We start from the raw sequence: 24,208 nt of genomic DNA on the forward strand, positions 1-24,208 counted from the left end.
GAGCTCCTGAAGTATTACTGAAATAGAATGAGTTGATGAATAAATGAATAAATAAATACCTAATCCAATGTTTCAGAGGCATGAAATCCTTTTTATACATCTGAATGTATATAGTATCATCTATATAGAGAAAAAAATCTTGCTAATACCATATGACAATCATTTCAAAATAGGAAGCTTTGTAATCCTCACAGGCTTTATCTTAATGTATAATTGCAAATGCCACCAAAATACAATAATAATAAATAATTCTTGTATTAAAACAAATTTGTCAAATTCATTTTAATTGTATCTCATAAGCAGTAATTCCACAGGTTAATGGAGTAGGGGATAAAATAAGAAAAAAGAAGGAACAGTTAAACAAAAGCAGGCGAAACAAATTGGAGTGAGAGAAATAATGATTAGTGTGTATAATAACTCCCTGCATTTTTTCCCTGAATTTTCTCAATTATCTCAATATGTTCATAGTGTTTCCTATTCCTGTGGGATCTTTGCTAAATTAGACCTATTTGAGAATCCAGAACCACATGCAAATGAAGCCTGCTGATTTTGCAGTTTTCAGATATACCTTTGAATAGTAACACAGCTGTGCTGCATCAAAGCAGCGGATGTTATTCCTTTGGCAACAGGAGCTGGTACACCATCAGAAATTTGGGATGATTTTCTGAAGTCATTCCAAACTTTCTGGTCCAGATTCTTAGTCTTTCTGTGACTGCTTAGGGCTATTCTGGCAGTTCAAAGCAAATGTAAGTTCAGCATTTCCATCCCCTTAGGAAGAACGAACATTTTAGCCTTCACAACTAGTCTGATTATTTGAAGAGAACAGGTCTTTTGTGAGTTTTTTGACACTCTGTTTATGGCTCCATAAAGAGACCGAGCCAGAGAAAAGAAAATACCTGAACAGTAGTTAAATACCCATGCATCTTGGCAAATATTCTGTATTCTGTCAATTGAAGACACGAGGGAAGGGTTGGTAGAGCAATGCCTACATATTTCTAAATCATTTGATACACTACACAGTCATCAATGCATAAGCTGCTTTGAAATCCAAATGGCAACCATAGGTATTTGGAAAAGGTTCCCTGAGTAGCTTGATTCTACTTGAACTATAGGCATGGTGAAACTAAGCAGAAACCTCTCATAAATTACTACTAGGGATTCCCTGCAGCATGGTAGTTCTGAATGACAGCCCACTCACATGCTATGACTTTTTCCCTGAGCACAGGAGATGAATTGGCTGTGGGAAAGGTGAAAGCATGGCATGTTTTGCTTCACCTATTCCCAAATATTCCTTTGGAACCACTGCTACGTAATAAAATAATTCCCCATTTGCTTAACTGTAGATAGAGATGAACATGCACTCGAGTCTCACTTTCTCCTTTTACCTCTTACACTCTGTTGTGTCCTGACTGGTGAAAAAAAGAGTTTTCGTTATAGTTGATCACACTCCCATCACAGTCTGGGGTTTCCAAACCTATAATGGAAGAAAGCAACAGATCCTTTCTTACAGTTTTAATTCATGGTGTCTAGGCTGCAGGCTGAACATCTCTCATTCAGAACATTAATGGCAAAATGCCTTCTTCCTGTCTGCTTTTTAATCCCACGAAAAGCATGTTCTGGCAAAAAGGAAGCTTGGGGGTGGTGGCAGTGGAAGGGGTAGAGATTCTAAATGTGCAGTGTAGCAGCCTGCCTTCAGCAAGTGACACAGCAAATGGAAGCAGGATAGGAATCATAGACCTTGGATATGACCCTGAATGGACCTTTTTCTTCACCTTATATCTCCCTATTGGATGTATTTTTTTTTTATTTTTTTTTTTACTTTCTCTTGAGACATACATTTAAGTTAGTTATTTTTGACCATATTGCAGTTTAATCCTATGAGGGATGGAAAGGAAAACAATTTATAAGGTTTTTAGTGACCTTGAAAGCAGAAACAGCTGTCAAGGTCATGTTCAGCCTGTTAACTGAGTTCAGCAGGGATCTTTCAGGTTGACCAGTTTTGCCCCTGCTAAAGGTATCACATCAGTCAATGGAAATTCCAGAGAGAAAATGGGTAAGACAAATCTCCCTTTTAAGACAAAGATATGTTTATACATACTGTCCTGGTTTCAGTTAGGACAGAGTTAATTTTCTTCCTCGTAGCTGGTAGAATGCTATGTTTTGGCTTAGGATGAGAAGAGTCCTGATAACACCCCGATGTTTTAATTGTTGCAGAGCAGTGCTTACGCCAAGCCAAGGACATCTCAACTTCTTGCTCTATCCTGCCAACGGGCAGGCTAGGGGTGCAGCAGGAGCTGTGAGGGGACAGACCCAGGACAGCTGACCCAAACTAGCCAAAGGGGTATTCCATACCATCTGACGTCATGCTAAACAGTATATAGGGGTGGCTAGCCGGGGGAGGGGGGCTGGACTGCTTGGGGTTAGGCTGGGCATTGGTCAGCGGGTGGTGAGCAGTTGCATTATGCATCACTTGTTTGTACACATTATTAGCAGTAGTGCTATTATCGTCATTATTGTTATTATTATTATTGTTATTATTATTTTCCTGTCTTAATAAACAGTCTTTATCTCAACTCACAGGCTTCACTTTCCCATTTCTCTCCCCCATCCCAGAGAGGGAGTGGGGAGGGTGAGCAAATGGCTGTGTGGTGTTTAGCTGCCGGCTGGGTTAAACCACAACACGTACATATATTTGAATCTACATATGATGTATGTTGCAAATCATGAGGGATATGTGGATTGCAAATACATTCTTACCTTTAAAAGTTGGCTTTTAAAGCAGCTTTGATCAGCTATGTATTTCTGGGAGAGGGCAGTAAGCTTATTTCTTTCTCTAATCCAGAGATTGACAGCACAAAAGAATTAGGAAAAATGCTTTATAAAATGGCGCCATGGGAGTTCTTTCAGTCTCTTTGCTATCAAATTTGCTCTTTTTTTTTTAAGGGAAAAATCAAGGGGGTTCCAGCTCCCCACCTCCCAATTCCTTTCACATCTTGAGCCTTGAAACTTAATTGAGATTGTGAAAAGTGTCAGTGTTCTTTGTGATTGGACGTTCTTGCAGTTAGAATGCAAATGATTATTTTTCTGGTGATGAATAATCCAGTTTATCCTTCTGTTTGTCTTATTAGGTCTGTAGTAGAAAAAAAAAATTCAGTGTGCCAGAAAAGGAAGATGACACGTCTATAAGAAAAACACAAAATATTGTTCAAATTTTCTTTTCTCACTATGTTTTGCATTCATGAATAATTCCAAGCTATATTTTTTCAATCTTGTGTGCTGCTCTACCTAATTAAGATTTGGACTGTAAGGGCAGGAAAAATGAAATGTGTGGAAGGTTTGTGCAGAAGGTTTACAAATTTATTGTATACAGAAATAACCAGTTCAGAGAGAGCTCTTTATTTAGCAGTGCACAGTGTCTGGGAACAAAAGGACAAGGGTAGGTAGTGGAAGAAAAACTCAGAAAAAGTCTATTTTCAAGCATTTAATTTTTTTGTGGCTCTTGGATGATTTACATCTTTAGGATCTCCTGTGATCTCCTTGTGACTCCTTCACCCTAGTGGTTGGGTCATGACCTAACTCCAGGTATAGAACTGTTATTTGATCATTCTTGGTTCCAGCTGAGAATTTTCTTTATCCAGAATAAAATGTAAAAGGAAGTCATGAAAAAAGCAATCACCTGCTGATTAGTATACAGTGTCATAAACATATTTAATGAAAAAGTGTCTTTTTAGGCTTTAGAACTGCTGTTGCTGTTATGTTTGTCAGAGCTCTGGTGACTGAGCAATTTGGAGGTAGTTGTATATTTGCTATAGTTTTGTTTCTCTTATGTGATTGTAGTTCCTGCATTTACATGTGGCTAAACTGAGCCTTTTCCTTCTTCCAGATAAAAGCAGTAAGATTTTTTTTTTCTGTAGTAAAGTGGAATCTCTAAAACCATAACATTCTTTCAAATTTTCACATTTATTTCAGGAAATCTATATTATAAAAACTGCAACCATCATAATGCCTCTCTGATTAATACATCACAGCCCTTTATCTTCTCTGTCTGTAACTCTGTACTTTCAAGGCTGAATTACTTCAAGCTTCCAAATTATTTTACACACTCTAAGTCTTTACACAGATTTTAGCAGCTAAAGTTTCATAAGGCTTATAAATGTGGTTTGCTCTGATGGGAACCAAACATAAATTCCTCACAGTATTGATTCCTAAGTCATGGTTTGTAGTTGAAGGCTAATACAAGAATATTGACTTAAATGTTTCAGTCTTTGGTAATAGACACTCACATCATCCAGCCTGGACGTTCTTTCCTTTATGTCCTTTAAACCACTATGGACACCCACTAGACAGCTCTCTTCTAGCTTAAATGCTTTGGCAAGTCTCAGAACACCTCTGGTGAATATAGCATTGGTCTTGAACTTGAATCATTCTGCCTAAAGTCTGTATGAGCTTGGAAAGCCAATTAGTATCTCTGTATCTGTAAAACATGGATATTATCTTCACTTCCAATCTACAGAATTAAAGTTAAGTACCTTCAAGACATTAAGGAGTTCAATAAAGAAAAAGGGCGGGGGGAGTGTTTAAGTAGCAAAGACAGATACAATGAATAGGTAGTCTTCCCATGAAGAAAATAAAACAAGGGTGCAAAATTGCCCCTTCCCAAAGAAGACAGTTTAAATACTCAACAAACATTGATCTTTTCTCTTAAACACTCTCTTTAAAAATATTTATAGTTTAAAAGACATGGAAGACAATAAACAGGAGCAACATAAGAAAGTATTCATTATTATTTTGATGCTCTACCTGGTGATTTCATTCTTCAGGCAATTAAATCAATTATAGCTTTTAAAGAAAGTTTATTTTCACTTCATAAACAGTTTGTGGCTTGTATTCTGCTTAAAAAATGTAGAAGAATATTAACACTAGACATTTTAACTATGATTGAAAACAAAAAAGGCTATGTAGCCTCAGAAACACAAGGTAACTGTAGCAGTAAGTTATCCTTTGGATAAAAATTCACGTCCTACCACTGTAATATCTATTGGCCACAACTGTCATTAACTAGCCTAAGAGGTGCAACTTTATGTATGTAGGTAACTGCCAAATAATTGTTTTAGTTTCTCTCTGTGCCTGAACTGGATCCAGGCAGTGTTGCTCAGCCTTTGAGATCAGAGTAAATCCTACATTTCTAACAAATGGAATTTGTGGTGTACAGCCTTATCAGTCGCTTTATTACACCTCCAGTCGTATGGTGGATATGTGAATATTCCACATTTTGATCTGTCAAGAATACCTTCTTCTATTACGTGAGTAGAATGAACTCAGTGTTAGAGTGGATATGTGTATTTTGGCTGTATAATAATACGTGTGTTCATATGTTGAGAGAGATAATTCAAGTTTCCAAAAAACCTCAAACTTAAAATAAAAAAAAAAAAAAAAAAAAAGGAGAGACCAGGGGTAAAATCACCTGTCTTGTGATTTGCTCCATACTTACCACGTCCCTGGAGAGTAATGGAAGAATTATACTGATGAAGGAGATTGAACTTGCATGTCCTAGCATGATGGAAAGGTTATAGCTTTATCTCTCTCTAGGCACTCAAGTCAGGTTATAACTGTTCTAAACATCCCTCATGCATTGGCCAAGATAGAAACCACAGTCCTCAAGTACTTGGTGAAGTCAATCATATACGAGGCCTACTGAATATATTGTGTCTATACCTATGAATTATACCTAGTCATAATATGTCACGGATGAAATTTTCTCATGAAGACTAGGAAAATAAACACACATGCTGAACAGCTTTGAAAAATGTACTCAAACTTTTGATGAGTAGTACATTGCTATAAGTTCATTCTAAACCTATTCCTTTCCTCATGTGTATCCAGTGAAACCAGAGATGATATTTGATGATATGTGTTGATGTATGCTTATTTTATGCATAATTGCTGTCAATAACATAATTGTTTTTCTTATCTATTAAAATGCTTTAGTAGCATGGGATATATTTGTAACTTGTAGTGAGAGGAAAATACTTAAAAATATTGTATCCACATAGACTTGTTTTATTTTGCAATAGTTCATACGTTCTCATTCTAACTTTCCACAATAATTCTACAAAGATCTTTTGAGACCTTTAAGTGATGTAAACTGATTAAACTGATAATGACTCTATCAAAGATTTAAATCGTAGTCCACTGTGAAATAGAATAATCACAGCTTATATATGGCAAATTAATTTGAAGATCATTTCAATAAATGAATATTTACAGAATGTGAGAATTTCCTGGTTTGTATTTTTATGTATCCAAGTTGGCCTTACAGCTCAATTGTCTTCCTTAGTAGGGGTGTTTTTTTCACAATTTAAAAGTGGGCCACAGAATAGTTTGTTGTTAATTTCTTAGATATATGCAGCTTTGAGCAATTGGATATGCTGCTATTCAAGCCATCTGGATTCACAGAAGCAACGTCCTTGCTGAAAACTAAACTAAGAGGACGTGCTGCAACTTTTGGAAGTGATAGAGAAATTTTAAGACATTAAATGTACTCTCTAAGTGTTTAGGAAGTACTTTGAAAGGGATTCAGTAACAAATACTGCAATAAATCCTTTTTATGAGGTCAAGAGGTTGTATCAGAGGAACAGAAGTTGGAAAATAAGACAGTTATGCTTCCCTGTTTAAAGCACCAAGGCAGTCAGTGCAGTATGATTGTGGAACAATTACAGTGCATGCTTTCTCAGCTCTGGATTCCCTAGAGGTCAAATTCTGAAAATAAGAATATCTTAGTAAGTGTCACAGCCAGAATAGTTTAAAGTTTTTGAGAGACTCTGGTATGCATTCCAAATTATGAAATTGAGCAGTTACCCTCTTTTACATCTCTTACATAGAAAAAAGGAATATGGAGATCAATTGCTTGTGTAAACTCTCAGAATTTTCTGTGTTCCATTTACTGTGCATATCTGGAGGACCAGCTGAGTACTAGTTCTATACTGAATGTGACTGTGCTACAGCTTTTAGTAGGATAACAGAAATTAACCCTGGCTAAGACTAGCATTTGCAAGTTTTCAAAAACTCACCAGGACCATCTCTCAGAAATTGTTCTTTTTGCTCCCAATGAACTCTCTTCAGCCACCCTTCTAATAGCAGAGAGCTCTTAGTCTACATTTCTACATTTCTTCTTCCTATTCCTGTTCTTATTTCAGGGCAGGAGAGGTAGTGTGTGGTATTGGATTGTTTCATGCTGAAGCCAGTTCTCGTTCCATCACTGCTGTGCTTCTCTGGTTCCATCAAAATTCATTCGTCATCCTTCTGGGTGATTCTTACTGTCATACCATTGATATGGCATATAGTAACCACAGTAGGAATGATATACAGCATTATATAGCAATTAGCATCACACAACTCAAATTCTGGGCTATTCTCACCCAATATCAAATCCCCTTGAGGTACATACTGAACTTCCCAAACCTTCCACATTACCCAAGTACACCCAGATCCTTGAGCAAAAGCAATCCCTCAGATGGGTTTACCTTTGTCTGAGGCAGGAATAACTCAGTATGTCTTTCTCAGCTTGTTTTAACTTTGTGCTGACTAACCAGGTGGCCTATCCTAAATGTGTATCCCAGCACCCATCGCTCTCAGTGTAGAATTTAACAGTCTGTTACATTTAATTTTCCCAGAGGCTGGTGCGTGATAGGGAATGTGATATATCCAATCAATTACATGTTTTTTGGCCCAGGTGTCTATGGGGTTGTTTTGGAAATGAGACCTGTTGTCTGATTCAGTTCTTTTCAGGGTACCAAAAGACTTGCTTTTCAAGGTGGCATGGGGCACAAGATATGTTTCCAGCCATCCAGTGGTTGTTTCCACCATTACAAGTACGTGGTGCTTGCTGTGGCAGGTTTGTGGGAGCACAATATCATCAATCTGCCAGGCCTCACCATGTTTATATTCCAGACATTTTCTTGCATCATCATTTTCCTGCATACCAGAGAGGCTTAACCATTTGACTTGCTTGATTGCAAGTTTCACAGTCCTGGATAACCTGTGCAATAGAGTCCATTGTCGCGTCCACTTATTGATCATGAGGGCACATTACTGGCTCATGGTTAACCTGCTGTTCACCAGCACTCCCTGGTCTTTCTCCATAGAGCTGCTTTCCAGCAGGCAACCCCCAGCCTGTACTAGTACATGGGGTTATTCCTCCATAGGTGCAGGACCCTGCACTTGCCTTTGTTGCTCTTCATGAGGTTCCATTCTGCCCAGGTCCCTCTGAATGGCAGCGCAGCCTTCTGGGGTATCAGCCACTCCTCCTAGTTTTGTATCATCACCAAACTTGCACAGGGTGCACTCTGTCCGTTCATCCAGGTCACTGATGAGTAAGTTGAACAAGACTGGACCCAGTACTGACCCACTACTGATTACAACCTCTGAGCTCTGCCATTCAGCCGTACTAATCACAAATGATAAGTATAGCTCCATATCAAATAGTTTTACTATGTGTGAAGTCCTTGTTCAGGAGAGTGCAGTGAAACAACTTTTATCAAAGGCAAGTTAAGCCAAACTGCCTTTTTTAGGAATCCTTTTAGGAGTCCTTGATTTTACTATAGTTAAACATTTTTTTTTTTGCAACAGGATAAAACATATTTATAGTGAAAATGAGATCTCCATATTGACCTCTAGCTGGGAGAATTTGTGTTTTCTCTTTTTTTAGTGTTGTGTTAACAACAGTAAAAATATCCAAGCACAGAAATCTGAGGCATATTCTACTAAACACAAAAATGCTTCCAGATTTATCTATTTTTTTTTTTTGACTCATCTAATTTTTTTATTTTTATTATTTTCTTGTGGAATGGTACTTTTGTATCTGAATAAGACAGAATGTAATTTCAGAAATTATTTCAGATAAGAATTTTGATTGATCTATAAAATAACTTGCTGGCCTAGACTTCAAATGCTAAAAGTTCCAGGCTGGATAGTAGCAAGAGTTTTGTAACAAGATAAAAACAAAAACAAACAAACAAAACAGAAGAGTCAACATGAAAAAGCAGCATCTCCATGTTGAATTATTCATTATTTTCCCAGTTGTGTAGATGAGATGATACCTGCCATGAAAGATTTTCAATTCAGTAAAGTGGTTTTATTTTGTTTTGTTTTCAGGGAGATCTAGATATGATGACAAGATTATGTTCAAAGCATCCTCTTTTGGGGCTATGAAGAAAGAGTGTGATAGTTGGTATATTTTTGTTTCCTGTTTCCTGCATGGTTTCTGCATGCAGCATGATACAGTCTGTTAGAAAGGCCATTCCAGAGCACTGGAGCAGAAGGTGGACTGTTTGCTTTATCCTGGATGCAAAGTGGATGAGCAACTACATTTTCCTAAGAGCAACTCGTGAACAGTGTTCAGCTGTGAGGGAGCCTTATGGACAGGGATAGAAAGGGAGATAATGAGATGAGACAAAAGAGGTACATGGTTGCAAATCTGAGGTAATGAAAGATACCCTAGAAATTTTGTTGATGTACTGGGTCTGGCTGGGATAGAGCTAACATTTTTCAGGGAGGCACTGATCTCTTCGCTCTGGTGACCAGTGGTAGGACCTGAGGAAACAGTATGAAGCTGTATCAGTGGAGGTTCAGGATGGGTCTTAAGAAAAGATTCTTTACTGAGAGTGTGGTTGAGCACTGGAACAGGGTCTCCAGGTCACAGCACTGAGCCTTCTGGTGTTCAAGAACTGTTTGGACAACTCTGTCATATATAGGGTCTGATTTTTGGGTGGTACTGCGTGGAGCCAGGATTTGGACACAATGATCCTTGTGAGTCCCTTCCAAGTCAGGACACTCTGTGATTCTGTGATTATTTGACACTATATATGGAGCTGTGTTTCCCAGCTATTGCTGACCAGGGCTTGCACAGCTTTCTCTCTTTCCCACTCTGCACTGTCCCTCTCCCACTGCTCAGCAGGTAATATGGGATTGGGTGAGGGGTTGTGATGGCACACAGACAGGACAACTAACCTGAATTGACAAAAGAGACATTTCATACCATGTGATGTCCTGCTCAGCAATAAAAGATCATAAAAAGGAGGTTGTGGGGACGCTCATGCTTATGGTGTCTGTTTCTCCAAGCAGCTGTTACATGTGCTGAGGCCCTGCTTTCAGAAAGTAGCTAAACATCACGTCAGCTCTTGTACTTGTGGGGGACTTCAACTTCCCTGACATATCCTGGAAGCACAACACAGCCCTGAGAAAGCAGTCTAGGAGGTTTCTGGAGAGCGTGGAAGATAGCTTCCTGACGCAGCTGGTTAGTGAACCTACCAGGGGTGGTGCCCTGCTAGACCTTCTCTTCACAAACAGAGAAGGACTGGTGGAGGACGTGATCGTCGGGAGCTGTCTTGGGCAGAGTGACCACGCAATGGTGGAGTTCACTATTCTTGGCGAGGCCAGGAAGGGGACCAGTAAAACCGCTGTATTGGACTTTCAGAGGGCTGACTTTGAGCTGCTCAGGACACTAGTTGGTGGAGTCCCTTGGGAGGCGGTTCTGAAGGGCAGAGGGGTCCAGGAAGGCTGGGCGTTCTTCAAGAGGGAAATCTTAATGGTGCAGGAACGGTCTGTCCCCACGTGCCCAAAGACGAGCTGGCGGGGAAGAAGACCAGCCTGGCTCAACAGAGAATTGTGGCTTGAGCTTAGGAGAAAAAAGAGGGTTTATAATCTTTGGAAAAGTGGGCAGGCCACTAGGGAGGACTTTAAGGATGTAGCGAGGCTGTGCAGGGACAAAATTAGGAAGGCCAAAGCTCATCTGGAGCTCAATCTGGCTACTGCCGTTAAAGATAACAAAAAACGTTTCTATAAATACATCAATGCAAAACGGAGGACTAAGGAGAATCTCCATCCTTTACTGGATGCGGGTGGAAACTTAGTTACAAGAGATGAGGAAAAGGCGGAGGTGCTCAATGCCTTCTTTGCCTCAGTCTTTAGCGGCAATACTGGTTGTTCTCTGGATACTCAGTACCCTGAGCTGGTGGAAGGGGATGGGGAGCAGGATGTGGCCCTCACTATCCATGAAGAACTGTTTGGTGACCTGCTACGGCACTTGGATGTGCACAAGTCGATGGGGCCGGATGGGATCCACCCAAGGGTACTGAGGGAACTGGCAGAGGAGCTGGCCAAGCCACTGTCCATCATTTATCAGCAGTCCTGGCGATAGGGGGAGGTCCCAGTTGACTGGCGGCTAGCAAATGTGACGCCCATCTACAAGAAGGGCCGGAGGGCAGACCCGGGAAACTACAGGCCTGTCAGTTTGACCTCAGTGCCAGGGAAGCTCATGGAGCAGATCCTCCTGAGAGTCATCACGCAGCACTTGCAGGGCAAGCAGGCGATCAGGCCCAGTCAGCATGGGTTTATGAAAGGCAGGTCCTGCTTGACGAACCTGATCTCCTTCTATGACAAAGTGACGCGCTGGGTGGATGAGGGAAAGGCTGTGGATGTGGTCTACCTTGACTTCAGCAAGGCTTTTGACACCGTCTCCCACAGCATTCTCCTCAAGAAACTGGCTGCTCTTAGCTTGGACTGGCGTACGCTTCGTTGGGTTAGAAACTGGCTGGATAGCCGGGCCCAAAGAGTCGTGGTGAATGGAGTCAAGTCCAGTTGGAGGCCAGTCACTAGTGGCGTCCCCCAGGGCTCGGTGCTGGGGCCGGTCCTCTTTAATATCTTCATCGATGATCTGGACGAGGGCATTGACTGCACCCTCAGTAAATTTGCAGATGACACCAAGTTAGGTGCATGTGTCGATCTGCTTGAGGGTAGGAAAGCTCTGCAGGAGGATCTGGATAGCCTGCACTGATGGGCTGAGGTCAACTGCATGAAGTTCAACAAGGCCAAGTGCCGGGTCCTGCACCTGGGGCGCAATAACCCCAAGCAGAGCTACAGGCTGGGAGAGGAATGGTTGGAGAGCTGCCAGGCAGAGAAGGACCTGGGAGTGATGGTGGATAGTCGGCTGAATATGAGCCAGCAGTGTGCTCAGGTGGCCAAGAAGGCCAACGGCATCCTGGCTTGTATCAGGAACAGTGTGACCAGCAGGGCTAGGGAGGTGATTGTCCCCCTGTACTCAGCTCTCGTGAGGCCGCACCTCAAGTACTGTGTTCAGTTTTGGGCCCCTCACTACAAGAAGGACATCGAGGTGCTTGAGTGGGTGCAGAGAAGGGCGACAAAGCTGGTGAGGGGCCTGGAGAACAAGTCCTACGAGGAGCGGCTGAGGGAGCTGGGCTTGTTCAGGCTGGAGAAGAGGAGGCTCAGGGGCGACCTTATCGCTCTTTTTAGGTACCTCAAGGGAGGCTGTAGCGAGGTGGGGGTTGGTTTGTTCTCCCACGTGCCTGGTGACAGGACGAGGGAGAATGGGCTTAAGTTGAGCCAGGGGAGTTTTAGGTTAGATGTTAGGAAGAACTTCTTCACTGAAAGGGTTGTGAGGCATTGGAACAGGCTGCCCAGGGAAGTGGTGGAGTCCCCATCCCTGGAAGTCTTCAAAAGACGTTTAGATGTAGAGCTTAGGGATATGGTTTAGTGGGGACTGCTAGCGTTAGGTCAGAGGTTGGACTCAATGATCTTGAGGTCTCTTCTAACCTAGAAATTCTGTGATTCTCTAATTTGACACACAGAGTGATATAAAGAGTGCCTAGTAAAGTGCCTAGTATGGCAGGATAACTTCCATAAAGTATGTAATCATTGATGCTTTTTTGTTTTTTGTTTGTTTCTTTCTTTTTGTTTGTTTGTTTTTACCCTTTTAAAAATATTCTCTTTGTGTCTTGTTGATCAGTGCTGTTTTTCTTGCTTTACTTCTCTTCACCTGTTCACTGTCTTATTAAACACTGATAAAATGGAATCTTGGTGTATAGATATAGCATGTTGGGATGGGAAACCAATTGGATCCAATAAGGAGCTATGCTTTTAAAATTTGCACATGTACCAATGCTATAGAAAATCGAACAGAATACATGATGGGATTGCCGTTCCATCAGAGAGAAAGCAAACCAAAACAAAAAAGCAACCCATAAGTGAAAGCAACTTACTTTCAGCTTAGATTTTCATATTATGCTTGACTGAGAATGGCAGCCCTTCTCTCTTCCATAAATGGCCCAGAACAAACAGCATAAATTCCAGGAGCGGTCTCAACCACACAGGGAGCAGGGTTCAAAGGCAGGAGTGACAGGGTGAGCAGCAAGGATCCATAACAGGAGCTATAGTCAGTGGCTATATACATTAGATCTAAATAATGACATCACAAGACAAGAGAACTTCGTAGTTCAGCACTTTGAATATTCCTTCTTTCACAAACATTGGTTAGCAGCATTTTTCTTAGAAAAACTGAGTTTATTAATATTTAGTATAGTAATATACATAAATCATATAATAAAGGTTATATGCATGATGGACTGAAGACATGTTCTATTTGCCACTCCTTTTGTTTATATTTGGGAAATAGTAATCAGTAGATTTAGAGTCAGTTTCAATGTAAGAATGATAAACTCATAAAGAGCTTTCTCATAATGGTATTCCCTCTAGAAATACGATTTATGCAGGAGTATCCATCCAGTAGGCATGAACATCACAAAACAAAAACTGAAGACTTGTGTTTGTTTTTTCTTTTTTCCTATAAATGCTTTGGGGCAAGAAAAATGACATAGTGAACCCAATGTTTTTCTTCATTGTATGATTCTATACATTTATCTTGGAGGTTTATAATTTCCAATTACAATAAAAGACGACTTCACTTTTGTCAGTTTTGAAAAGCTTTGAAATTTTTCTGTCTGCATGGTATAATATTCGTATTGTGTTTCCTGCTGAAGTCCAGAAAACATGATTACTGGGAACAAAATAAGGTATTCAATATCAAAAATTTAAATGCATTTCTTCAGTTTCCTGAAAAACTGCTTAGACTTACAGAAAATTACTAACAAATTTTACATCTAGCAGCAAGAAAACACAATCTTTTTCCTTTATACCATGGCAATGAGCCTCAAATCAACCTCAGAGTATAGCAAAGGATAGATGAATAAGTCATAACATACAGTTGAAGTAGAAATATAAAATAAAAGTGTGTTAATTTATAAATTCAATGAGATACCATAATATTTTTCTGTATGATAATTGAGCTTCAGCTTTTATTTATTTTTAGGCAGGAGTAGTGGAAATTAAAATTGGCTGACCAAATCATTCAAGTTCTTAGAGAAGCTATTTGCAACAGATTGCATCTTCAGCTTTTTTTTTTTTCTTTTTTTTTCTTTTAAATTCAACAATGGGAAAAGTGTTTTATACCATAATTGAGTTTAAAAGACTTGTTACTGAGGTTATTATTGACTATTTTGAAAAGTAAATCTCCATATCTCCTGTAGTGTAACCATCCAGCACCTCAGTGGGGTAGTAGGTTTACTATGCAAATATATTTAGAGTGTAGGCACTCCACAAAATAATCTTTTTATTATTGAAAAGTGAGTATTAAGAACGGACACCCACTGATAACGTTACTAGCTGTTAACTGTTTGCAAGATATTTGCTAGAGTTGGAGGCAATTTCATTCAGTTGAATGGCTGTTTAGATCACGGCTAGTTCTTGAACCTGTGGTTAAAATTTTCCTGTAAATTGTTTCCACCTCTGTGAAAATGATCCTCCAGACACTTTTTCATCCTCTCTGAAAGCCATGCTACCTTTGCTATAGTCTGCAGATGGTACCCTGTGCTCAGTTTGTCAGAAAGCTCTGCGTGTAGGGTGGGTGGCTATTCCTTCCTGGCTCTGCAGCCCTAGCCTGCCCACACATTCCTTGGCTTCTGCCCCAAACTAAGCAACAGCAAAAAAAGAAACTCTGGCATTTGATATGGTAAAATAATCTTTGTAGGGCAGATCTGGATGTAAGCCAAGCTGACACATCCCAAAATACTGAATGCTGTGAAGCAGTTTCAGTTCAAAATCCACAATACTTACATTCATTTCAGCATCGTAGCAAAAATTAAACTTACTTGAAATAAGACTTTTTTTCTAAAATGCCTTAGTGAAAAAGTCTAGTCAGGTCACTGCAGAAACTTCTGTGTTTTTCTTGATTTCAAACCAATCTACAATCCTGTCTCCCTTCTTACTGTAGGAAACAGTTACTCTTAGATCTAAGAAATCATTCTTAGAAAAGCTTCAGTTAGGGCTTCACAGAATCATAGAATGGTTTGGGTTAGAGGGGACCATAAAGATCATCTAGTTCCAACCCCCCTGCCATGGGCAGGGACACCTTCCACTAGACCAGGTTGCTCAAAGCTCCATCCAACCTGGCCTCAGGCACAATCCTCCAGGCACAATCTGCAATATAACAGCCTAAACAAAGCCCGTACAATAAATCCTATTTAAAGCTAACATGATAATAGAATTTACACCTGATTAATCTTTACAGAATCCATCCCTCCTTAATCTCTTTTGAAAAGAGATTAGGAAACTCTTCCTTTCATTTTTAACAAGCTGCTATCAGGGACCTCAGTAAACTAAAGCCACTTATATGCACCAAGGGTGTCCTTTGAATTTTAGGGTGACGATTAGCCAAAAGTGCCTATTAGTCATATTGGTAACTAGACCCATCTCCTTGCTTTCTGTTTCCCCTCCTCCTAAACTATTTTTCCAGGCTACTTGAACATGATATCCTATCTCATCATATGATTAGAATGTTTAAAATTTTAATTAAAGTGACATTTATGGACTGATTTCACTCAATAAATATTCAGTTAACACTTGCTTGTGTTTGCTTATGTCAAAATGAATATTGACACCTGTGTCTACTTTCTTACCTTATTCTTTCTTACACTTATTCTAAAGCAAATGAAAGATGCATGACTAAACATGAAGAAAGCAAGAGCAGTTCTATGTTGAAGTTTATTCATACAAATTCCATCTCTAGGGTTTCTACTTTCCACTTTTTAGTTACATTAAAACCTTCATCCCACACTAGTTTAGACTTTACTTAGTTAAATGTATTTTCTTACTCCTGTAGTCTCTCTTGCAATATAGTATTGATGTCTTCACACTCTGTATACGTTATTGGCAATTAAGTAAACATCTTGAATTATTGATGAAATCTAGGCCTAGGTATAACCAATTAAAGGTATCGTTAGCCCACAACTGACATCCTTCCCCTACAAACACTACCGACTTCTAAAGTACCTTGTCAGTTCAAAAACATCAGCAATATTCCTTCTTGATCCCTAGTACAGATCTTTTTGCACCCTGATGAATGAAATTCACTTACGCTTTTTACCTTTTTTTTTTTTTCCTTTTTTTTTCAGTGCTTGGGAACTACAAACAGAAGTACTATAATGAACAACATTGTGTTCCAATTCCTTCTTAAATCCATGCTTTCTGACATATTCTTGCAATGAATTCCAAAGGTATAGTCTGATGCCCAGAAATATAATTGCAAATACATAAAGCTGTAGACCACCACAACAACTTTTGCTCCATGTGCAAATTAATAGCAAAACAGCAGTTGACCTCAATGGCAAACTGCTGATACACTGAACACAGTGGAAAACATTTACTGTTGCTGTAAGATCGTTACAGACCAATAGGATATAATTGGTTCAGAAAAAAAAAATCTCTATATGGGTTAAGTGAAGAATGTAGGTTTATTAACATTAACCAAAACATTGAAGATTGTTGTATTAATAATTACTGGAATACTGATATGTTTCAGGAGCCTATGTCTGGAAAAGATGTTAAACATTTAGAAACAATTCTTCCTGCATTACTCTCTGTAAATAAATTTTACTGAGGTATCATTTTTGTATAATATTATTCATTCTCCTTGTCTAAACATTTGTTTAGTGTTGTCATGTACTGCTAAACAGCTGCCACGTTTGATTTTGGGCATAGCTTTGTTTCAGTGATGAGTGAAAAGACTTATTTAAAAGCCACACAATTTGGCATGTTTTATTTTATACAGCCCTGCAATGCAATTTGCAGGGCTGTATAGACGTACATTTTCAATTATTACTATTAACAAAGAGCTTGGGAATGGCTGCCTAAGCATTGGAAACTTCTCATTTTGTGTTTTATAAACTTTTACTATGAGATGTTAAACCTGATAGTAATTTTCAAGCAGACCTCTATGATACACAAACAGTTCATTTGTATCACTTGTCAGAGTTTTAAGACACTTTTTCAGGAGCTCTTTTTTACTCTCAACAGCTGTTCTTAAGGTGTTCAGTCTCTAAGGTCAGCTCCAGACCTATGAGGCTTCTGGGTCGGAAGAAAGAAACCAACCCTTCTGTCATGAAGAGGAACGGCACTCTCTTCTGCCTCAGATTTTCCTGTCATGGATTTTCCTTTTTCATGTTTAGAAAAATGCCATTTTCACTTCTTACAGAGTAGTCCTGCATAACCTGTCTAACAGTGCAAAGGAAATATATGTGTATGTGAAAATGCATACCCTCTCTCTCTTCAAATAAATACAAAATATACATCACAGCTGCACTAGTACTCCAACATAAAACCATGGGATATTTAGTTTTTCAACACTTATTTCTTTTTAGATGGCTTCGTCACTAGGAATCTTGACTAAGTAAGAAACGCGATACTGAAGGAGAGGATTAAGTTAAAATGTGTTTGAAAATGAATGTAGAAGTAGATGTGAGAGCTGTTCTTAGGGACCCTCATCTAGATCATATCTGAGTTTTTAAACAGTGTGACCTCTTGATAACCACCTTTTACTTCACTGCTAGTATGATACTGTATATTTATACAGGGGATCATTAACAGTACAGCTGCAATGTAATTGAATGCAGAATTCAATAACAACATTGAAGTTAAAATACCATAGGAATATAAAATTCCTTTTCCATCTTGCTCAGCCTAATTGGGGGCTTTTCGCTATTCTCTCTTTCTCTCTTTCTCTCTCTCTCTCTCTTTCTTTCTCTCTCTCTCTCTTTCTCTCTCTTACTTTCTTTATTTCTTTCTTTTCAGTAGTTTACTATTTCACTTAGCCTAATGGCAGGGAAGAGGGGCAGCAGAAAAGTTTTATTTTGATAACAGTCTTGTTCACATGGAAGAAGATTGCATTACATGCAGCTCCATCCCCAGATAAGAAAGTGCTCAAAGAAACAGCAGCAGACCCCAGTTATAATGAGCTTCTAGCCTTCAATCTAAAATGGAGTGGGGCTGTTTATTTAAGGTGAGGGCTTTTTTGTAAATGAGTCATGTTAGGGGAATGATGCCCAATTAACTAATTGCTCTGAAAGGAACCTGAACCCTCTCATAAAAGGAAGAGGTCACATTGGAAATTCGTGCCTTTTCCTGTTATGATCATCCTAATTAGCTTGTGATAAAACTGAGAAGTGAGGTGGGGAGTAGAAGTGAAAGATTTTTGTTCTTGATGAACTCATGTGGGAAATAAAGAAGCACTAGGGACATGATTAGTTGGAACATGTCAAATGTTTGAACCCAAGGTGTGTCTGCTTTTATGTCATATAAGTGTCATGATTTGGTCAGGTATTTTAAGGGAAATATACCAAATATATCCAGGATCCTCTGTGTGGACTGGAGACTTAACAATTGATTTTCATTAACAATTATTTTAAACAATATTACAAAAGATTATTCTTTAGTTCATTGTATGTATCCCCAAGATAGCTATTAAGGTAAAGAAAGCCATAATTCCAGGATTGTCAGGTGGCTTAATCATTCATTTCATTTGTTTGGGTTTTATGAAAAAAGCCTATCTATAAATTTGATTTTTACATTCCATATAAATTATGATTGTTTTCTCAACCCTGGCCATTGCAAATAGTACACATACATGCCAGTTCCAGTAGCTTGGAAATATGGCTAATAATGGCCATATTTGGTTGGACAATCAAAAAAAAAAACAAGAACGCTGTTCATAAAGGAAGATAACTGTTAACAATGAACTGAGAGCTAAGAAGTTTTACCAGGGAGAAAGCGAGAGGAGCTACAAAGTGCTTTCAGCTGTTGTTGAAATATAGAAGAGTTAGGTGGTTTAAGCACATCAAAGGAGGTATAAGGTTATGATTGCAAGGTTCTGGTGGTCCCATTTCACAACAGTAGTATCACTCTTCGTAGTGTCATGTGATGACCCTGATGATCAAATGCTGAAATTTCATCCTAGTGCTTATGCACAAGTTTGAAAGCCAAGACAGGTAAATAGGTTAGTACAAAAAAATCATATGCAGGTCCATGACCTCAGAAAATTTGCTAACGAGTGTGTTCACTTCAACAGATTTTTAAAGTTTCAATTTATATTACAAAAATGTTTCTTTTCCTTGCTTTTTAAAGCATATCAATATCTTCAAGTGTTGTGGGAATAAATATATATAAATAATAAATTTATGATAAATATGGACATAATGCTATAGATTATTTTTTTTTGGTGTTGTATCATTTTTGAAGTTCAGCTGCATTCTATCTTTTGAGAGAATAGTGCTAAAATATGGTCAGCAGGACTCTGAGCAGGATAGACTGACTGCAACATTACCATGGAAGATTTTTCTCTGCATCTTCAACTCAGCAATGCTTTGCAATAAAAGACTCAGGCATAATTTCACAGAAGTATGAAAAAGTGCTTTCCCTTATATTGAAGCTTACTTTTAAGGTATGTGGCATCTTTACTTTGGCATCACCCTTATGGCTGCAACATTTTATTTCAGCTTTTGTTCTTCAATATTAAACTGAAATTATTTTTGTCAGCTTATGGAAGAGTAGTTTTCCTTTATGATTTTCTTTAATGGACCTGGAAAACTGTTTTATACTTCAGGATTTTCAAAACTTATGTTCCTGTACAAGTGTTTAAGTTTATACTTAAGGCTATCCTGCAAATGGCAATGATTGTCACAAACCATGTTCTTTTCCTCCCTTATTCACTCTATAAAAACACTTCTTTCTACAGGGAGGGAAATCACTAAATTGCTCCTGAAAATTAAATGCACACTGAAACTGAGGGATTAAAGTTATGTTGTTCGAAGTGTAATGTATAAAGTACACTAGTATATGTTTACATTTTGCCTTAGAAATGAAAGATACTGATTTTCAATATACAACTATTTGCTTTGGTCTGGAGTTGAAGAAGTTGGTAGAAAGAGTTAGTGCATTCGACTCTCACTGTAGACTAAATTGAAAAGGTCTCTGTTTATTTCCCAGCCTTTTACTCTTATCCTTCCAACCAACTTTGGAAAAGCCAACATAGTATGTTTAACAGCTAATAAGGGGCCTTGACCTGAAATACGAGAACAGAAGAAGGAGTTTTGGGTCAAGAGGAAGGTGATTAGAAGGAACTGAAAGATGTGGTAACCCTGTCACCCTCTCCCTCCCTTGCAATAGTAGAAGAATGATAATTTTTCTGATTCTTTCAGTATCAGCAGTTCCTTCATCACCACCCTGTGACTCTATCATCCTCCTTTCATCCTTAATCCTGTTTTCTGCTTCTAGATAATTTAAAAAGGGAAACAAGAAGCATTCTCTCCAGCTTCATTAATTACATGGGAGGATAGGCAAAAATGACTCAGATCTTTGCTACTTATAAATCAGTAAATCACTCTGTCTGGATCCTAAAACTGTGCTAGTAACTTTGAATATGAAATCCATATTAAACTGTAATTATTAGAGCTATGAAAAACTCAGCTGTACCTTTTTCACAAACTGGCAATGTATTTAATCTGATTTTCATTTATGTATGCTGAATATTCCCCAAATTTTTGTGTCATTAGTATGAACAGAGATAGTGTCTCAAAGCAAAACTCTATCAAGAAAATGTGTAAACTTGCCTAGCAACAGCCACAGTGCATCTGATGAACAGCCCATCATAGCTCCAAGTGTAACTATGATTTAAGCAGCATTTACATCAAAAAAAAAAAATAGCACCACTAAAAATAGATTATTCTAGGTTCAATTTAATCACTGAGCCCTTAACTGATTTATAGATTTGAGATTTCATTATTACACAATTCCTCTGGAATGGAATTACAGAAACTGGGAAGTCTTGTCAGAGGAATAAAAAGAAATAAATAAGCAAGCAACAACAAAACTAAAGGTATTCTGTTTCTTCTGTCCACTCTATGCTTATCAGTGTTAGAATTGTTAATCTGCACCACAAGATATGTTTGTGAATCAGAAGGAATTTAAAACTTGTTAGTCAGGACCAAGTAGAAATCTGTTTTTCTGATTATCTGTTTTTCCAGAGTATCTTCAGAGTGTCAATTTACCTTCAGTGTTCAGTACTTTGGAGTTAATGGGCAGCCCATACTAATTCTGTAACGCATAGACAGGAGCAAACAGGCCCCACCTAGGGCAGTTTCTCCTATTGGAAAACAATAGGAATATGCAGATTTGTCCTTCTTTAATCAATGGGCATGAGGGATATTAGACACTTGCTAATGACATAACTGAAACATGGAATAGTCAATGGCCCATTAAATGCTGAATACAACCATTTAATGTCTGTGCATTTTTAATCGTAATTAGTACGTGCTAATGTGTCTGAATATTCATTGCCCAAAAGTATGTTATAAGATCTTGTTGTTAATGTCTAGAACTGATACAACTTTAACTCAGGAATATCAGACTTGTATATGTCTCTGGAATAAAATGTCTTCTATGCTACTTTTACAACAGCATACAACAAAGTAACAAAAGTCTCCAGGAGCAAAAGCCAATCGTTGGCAGTGATAAATAAATAAATAGAAACTACATAGGGTCATAGGGTTAAAAAAAAAAAAAAAAAAAGTTCTTTCTTTACACCTCAAAAGTTATTTCATGAACTATATGAATGTCACCTTGCTCTATAATTATTTATACATATAACAATACATTTGTACAAATTTATACAAATACAATACATTTAATACTGATGAATGCTACATTTATAAACTGAGTTAGAACATCCTGATATACATATATTGAGAAAGAATAGCTTAGTTCTTTCTTCTGAATCTTTTGTGCAAATGCTTAAGAAAGATTCTAGCTTCCTGACAGTATCAAGCATAAATCTCTCAAGATATAAACATGCATATTTGTATTTTGAGTGTAAAACAGAACGTGGAAATATAAACAGAGAACAGAATTTTCAATGGGGGATTCCATATTAAATAAATGTCCTTTATTTAGGAGTTCATTATTTGCTTTAATCCATTAGATAAATACACAGAGATGTCATCTGGAGAGGGCAAAAGAAATAACTGTTTTGCTTCCACAAGATAAGTGTTAAAGTCTTGTTTTCTATTTTAAAATGGTAAAATAGCTGAAAATTTTATTGTTTTCATGTCCACTTCCTGCAAGCATTAGCTCAGGAAGTGATAAAGCTGGCAAAATTACCTACAGCCTTTTCAGTGACTAATGCCAAGTGATTTCCTGGCTAGTTATAAACAATGGATTAGGAAATAAGCCTCGTGACCAGGAAAGTCTAATTATTTTAATAGTTTTTTTCTTAAAGCTAACTGGCATAAAGCAATGGTCACATGAATAAAGTAAAAACACATGAATACAATATCTATAACTAGTGATGAACAAACAAATGTCTGAAGTATCATTTTTAACAGAGTTTTTCTTCTGGTATTGATAATAGTGATATTATTTATTTATTTTTCCTTTCTCTCTTAAACTATTTTTTTAAGGTTTTGTTCAAAGTACACTAAAATGTTTGAACGCCTTAAAATATATATTTAAAAATAAACTGGGGCCAGAATCTCAGCTAAAGTTTTGTATTCTTCAAATGATCTTTTAGCTACTTCAATTCCTAACAGAAGTGGGGAAAACAGACCTGGGAAAAAAGTTAAGAAAATATTTTTAATGATTTTTACATGCTACAATTTGCTTTAGAATTGCTTTAAATTAAATTTTTCATCATTTGTACCTTTCTTGATTGCATAATGCAGTTTATTCTTTAAAATCCTTCCAAATTGTGTACATTGACAGAGCAGGAAGATGGACGTCATCTAAGTGGTTGTAAGAAATTCTAACCTCACATAAGCCAATGCAAATATTCTGCTGATTCAAATAGCAAAAGGAATGGATATTAACACAGCACCAGGCAGTGGAGTTTCTTTTAAGAAGGCTGAAGATATAAGAAGGCATTTTTTCCCCAGAGTTGGTAAAATTCTGGGTCTGGGTCCTGCAGGACTTAAAGGATAAATTATCAGTGAGAACAGTCAGCAAAATAGCCTCAGAATAAGATAAAGAAACAGAACCCCTTTTTCATTTCCAAGGAATGAAAAACCCCAAAATATTTGGCAATTGGGTGGTTGGGCTCCCTTACCTCAGTTTCCCTTAGGAAGGCTTTTATGACATTGGATGTTCTCAGTTTTGTTTTTTGAAAAATATTTTGAATTGTTTATATTGAAAGATTCCATAGAAATGCAAAATGATATCTCTTTTGGGCAGATGCATTGTTGGCAGAACCCAGATGAGAGGGTTTTTGTTTGTTTGTTTATTTTAGCAGTTGGCTTGGTTTTAATTTGTTTGTATAATATTTTGCTCATTGTAAGTTTGAAGGCATTGCTGCTGACTGACTGGTCTCTATTGGAGTTTTTGGAAATCTGATGGAGGAAGAAATTGAAGAAATCAACATGTATAAAAATCCTTCACCCTCCCACAAAGAAAAGAAAAATTATGAAACTATTACTAAAGTAGTTGTGGTTTTCCTAGTGTTTAATCTCATAAAAACAAACAAACAAAAAACAACAACAACAACAACAAAAAACACTTAAAAGGCACATGAGTAATTCTTTATCTGATCTTTCTACCTCATTTCTTGATGCCACTAGTCCTAAAATCCATGGTAATACAAGAAATAGATAGCAACCAGAAGTTAAAATGTAAAGCCGAGACTTTCAGTGACATTAGAGAAGAAAGAAAATATATTAGCAAAGAACTTGGGCCTTGGGTCAAGATGTGCTTTTTTTTTTTCCCCTTAAGTAAACAGGTATGTCTATATATATAGCTACTTGTTTGTACTGTTAATTTTAGAACTTACTTGACACATGGAATTTCTGTAGAGAGAAATAAATACTATATTCCTAGAGAACATATATTTTTACATATATACATATACACATGATATTATTTGTCTTGAAGATGTTACATGTATATATTTTAGCTTCAAGATGAATAACCTTGTAAAGAACTGAATTTATATCATTAAGATTTAATACATCTCTCACACTAAATTTAAAGCTTCTTGTGCATTTGT

This window comes from Aythya fuligula, chromosome 5, assembly GCF_009819795.1.
Source record: "Aythya fuligula isolate bAytFul2 chromosome 5, bAytFul2.pri, whole genome shotgun sequence".
NCBI classification, from domain to species: domain Eukaryota; kingdom Metazoa; phylum Chordata; class Aves; order Anseriformes; family Anatidae; genus Aythya; species Aythya fuligula.